General features: G+C 45.6%; 1 long non-coding RNA gene across 1 annotated transcript; it reads right to left on the bottom strand.

Moving 5' to 3' along the window:
• Nucleotides 1-268: 268 nt before the first annotated feature.
• On the bottom strand, nt 269-3,486 carry LOC137482656 (uncharacterized). Its single transcript, XR_011004177.1, has 2 exons — nt 2,810-3,486; nt 269-2,185 (listed from the first exon to the last, which is right to left on the bottom strand). It is a non-coding gene; the product is annotated as an uncharacterized lncRNA (long non-coding RNA).
• Between the last annotated feature and the right edge of the window lie 333 nt (nt 3,487-3,819).

Here is a 3,819-nt window from a genome sequence, read left to right as displayed (position 1 = left end):
CCAGCCCCGGGGCTGCTTTCCTGACTGCTCTGGCTTTAAATGATAGCAAAACAGATATTAATCCTATCAACACCGCATTTGCATTGTTTTCATGCAACTATTTGTCCTTTTTTTTTTCCTCCAAAACTGATTTTGAAGATTATTGGCAGCACTGACAACACCAGGGTGTGGATAGGAGATGAGGGGGAGTGGATTCCTTCTGTCAGAGTCCTCCATCTTCCAGATTACACAAATAATTGATCAGGGTACTTAAAAAAAACCCCAAACATTTTCCAGCTTCTGGGCATGGATATTCACTGCTTATTTATTCATTTATTTATTCTGTAATAAAATAGTACTGTTTTCACAGACTAGGCTGTATGATCCATAAATACCCTTCTAAAATAGATTTGTAGCATGTAACAGAATCCTTTAGAATATTCTGTGAAAATTCTTTTTGTTGTTGTTGTTGTTGATAGCACTTTCAGAACATTTACATCCTTCATCCTGACATTTTGAAATAGAACATTTTTTTCCTACAGAGGTAAGTTTACAGCATCATCACAGTATTATAGCTTGTTTAAAAATACATACAGCAGTACTGGTAATTGCAAGCAAGCTGTAGACTTGAGCAGGGGGCTGGTGGCAACTTCACATGGTTTCTACTTTATAAAACAATGACATTTATTAATATTACATCCATCACTTGGTTAGAAAAGATGACTTAGATGTGCTACTCACAAGAAATCTGTCATTTCTCTGTGACATCACAGGCCAGGCTATGGAAATAGAAACACTCCGTGGTATGGGTGGTTTAAAAAGGATTTGATGCCTAATTAAAAAAAGGAGTTTAGGCTGTCTCTTCCCTTAGGAATTTGAGTTCCATTGACTCTGGATGTCCTTAATCCACTCGTGGGAATGCCACGAGCAGCTCTCACACAACCCTGGTGTGAAGGAAGCACTGCAATGTGGGCTCAGGAGCAGCCTGGCAGCACCAGCTGGGACCCACTCACTGCAGCACCTGCAGCCCTGCTGGGACCAGTGCAGCACAACTGCCCTGGTTTGGAGCAGCTGAGCTGCTTTGGGATACCCCAAATCTGCCTCTTCACCTTCCAGGAGGTTTGTGAAAGAGCAAAAGCAACAGGTTGAAATTTACTGGTCCAGTAATACACAGAAAATTGTGGTTAGGGTTGGAATGGAGCTAAAAACTCCTCCCATTCCAGCCCTGCCATGGCAGGGACACCTTCCACTGTCCCAGGCTGCTCCAGCCTGGCCTTGGACATTTCCAGGGATCTAGAGGCAGCCACAGCTTCTCTGGGAATCTGTGCCAGGGCCTGCCCACCCTCACAGGCACTGTCAGTTTGCCCAGCGAGGATTAAAATGACAGAAGAGATTAAAAATACATCATTGCATTGGTTTTACTTTGCACAAATGAGACTAAATGTATAAATATATATATATATGTATATATATGTGTATAATAAAGCTGTAGGAAATCTCCAAACTGCTAACAACTCTTAGAAATGAGATAAAATAAGGATGTATTTGCTTGGAAATTTCAAATTTGCAGTTCTCTCATGATTTTCAGGTAATTCAAGAGTACTTCATGGTGGATCCTGGATTTCTCTTTTTATGAAACAAGTCCAGGTGTGCTTTGGCAAATGCTCTTTTCTTGGTCTCTCTGATACTCCTCTTGTGCTTTCTGCAGTCTTTTCCCTCTGAGTTTCCACTTGTGGAAGCAGTAGGTGATGAGGGATGTCATCACCAGGGAGAAGATGATGACCAGCACGACGATGAGGGCGATGGTGGACGAGAGGGACCCCTCCAGCTGCTCGCTCTCCGTGTCCCTGGTGGAGTTCACATCAGCAAAGTTCTCATAATCTGCTGAGGCCAAAAGTGCAGCTCCAGGAGCCTCCCTCAACTTGGGCCTCATTGGGACTCGGGAGCTGTTCTCAGGATTCCTGGAGAAGCAGATCTAGGACTGCCCTGTCACCATCCAGGAGCCAGCTTTGCCTCGCGTGCTGCAGGCATGGGGGAGGCTCAGCAGTGGGGTTTGGGGCCAGGGACAGCAGGAACTGCAGCCTGTGGCACAAAGTCTCCAGCACAGGTCAGCTTTTTCCCAGGTGCTGAGGTCAGGAATGTGCTGCCTTCTTCATCAAGGGGCAGGGAAGTCTCAGCCAGCTGCCAGTTTGGAATTGCTTGTTTTCTGCAAGAGATAATTGGAGAAAATCCAATCAGTTTTCCAGGGGTGGCAAAGCTTGTCCTGGGGCTGAAAGCAAAACAAGTGCTGCAACAAGTGTAACTTTCCATCACAGCAATTGTTCCAGTGAGAGATGTTTTTCCTTTCCCAAAATATTCCCAGAAGAGAAAACAATCAAAGCCTGGTTGGTACCTTACCCACAGTAACAAAATCAGCTGCAAACGGGAATTCTCACATTAATGAAGGGGTTTAACTTCCCCTCTAATGTATATCTGCTCTTGGACAGGGCTTGAATTTGTGGTCTTAATCCTCTGGAATTTTAGTTATAGTGGGATTGGGGTTTCCTCACTGATTGCAAATCTGGGATCTGCAGAAAGGTCCTGGGTGAAAAACCACCCCGGATTAGTGGAGGTGAGCTCCCCTACAGGCACTGAGCTGTAAACTGGAATTTAACCCCCCCGCCCTTCCACAGTTCTGATGGAATTTCAAAGACTTTTAAGTCATTTGCCTTTGATATGAGCTGTGTGTGACAAATCCTAAAAAATTCACTCATCTGAGCAGTTCTGAAGCTCAAAGCTGCTCTGCCCTCCCCATTCCCTCCCTGATCCAAATCCCATTTTGGAGTTAAACCTGAGGAACAAGGCTGCTCTGCTCTGGATTCCTGCTTCCAATCGGGACAGGAGGATTTGCCTCGGAATGGGATGTTTTCCTCTGAGGAGCTGTAAGCACGTTCTGGGCTATTTATTTCAAACAACAGCTTGCTCCAAACCCCCTCCACCCTCCTCCCAAATGCTTGGAGGCCAAAATTAGGATTCAGAGATCTTGGAGCATCATTGTTTGGAGATGCTGTGTTTGATAGGATGCACTTCATCCTCTTTATAGAAATAAAGTTCATCCCACTCAGGCTCACAGAGAACTGAGGGTCTCTTTTCCTAATTACCAGCACATTCTGATTAGTAATAACCACTGTTTACACAGCTCAGCATTCTGTTGGTGCTAAAAGATGTAAATAACATTTCCTGCCAGTTTGGAACAATATGTTCACAGAGTCAGAGAGGAATGGGGATTTTCAAGGAAGTTTAGAACTCAGATTTTGCTGAGGGAGAGCTGATGGAAAGCTCATTTCACATAAAGGACCGAGTGCACCGTGGCCCATCTTTGATGAATGCCTACAAGTGGCACTGCTGGCAGGCCATGCATCAGGAGGGGGTGACAACAGAATATTTCAGTGTTCAACATCTCTCCCAAGTAGCCTGAAGAAAGCAACTGCAATAAAAGCACTTGAGAAGCTGAGAAATGCCCCTCTGATTTATGGAGCAGCCAAGTGCCCACCTCCCCGTGGAAGTCCAGGAGAGGGGAATGTCTCAGCACCGGGGCAATCTGATCTTGTCATACTTGCCTTAAGCTGGATCTCATCTCATCTGTGCCCACAGCGCTCAGGTTCCTAGGGGAGGAGAAAACAAAACCACAAAGTCACGATGCAGCTGGCTCTGTGCTGCTCCAGGAGGGCGCAGGGGTGATGTTTGTGACTGCCCCGTCGGTGCAGGGAGGTGGAATTCCAAGCCAAACCAGGAAAACTTTTAAATCCCAAATCTGCAAAGCTCTGCTGGGGCTTCAGCTGCATTTTAGGGAAGGAAAGT

Source organism: Anomalospiza imberbis, chromosome 14 (assembly GCF_031753505.1).
Source record: "Anomalospiza imberbis isolate Cuckoo-Finch-1a 21T00152 chromosome 14, ASM3175350v1, whole genome shotgun sequence".
In the NCBI taxonomy this organism is placed as follows: domain Eukaryota; kingdom Metazoa; phylum Chordata; class Aves; order Passeriformes; family Viduidae; genus Anomalospiza; species Anomalospiza imberbis.
Note: the sequence above shows the minus strand (reverse complement) of the source record. Positions and strands in the feature narration are given on the sequence as shown.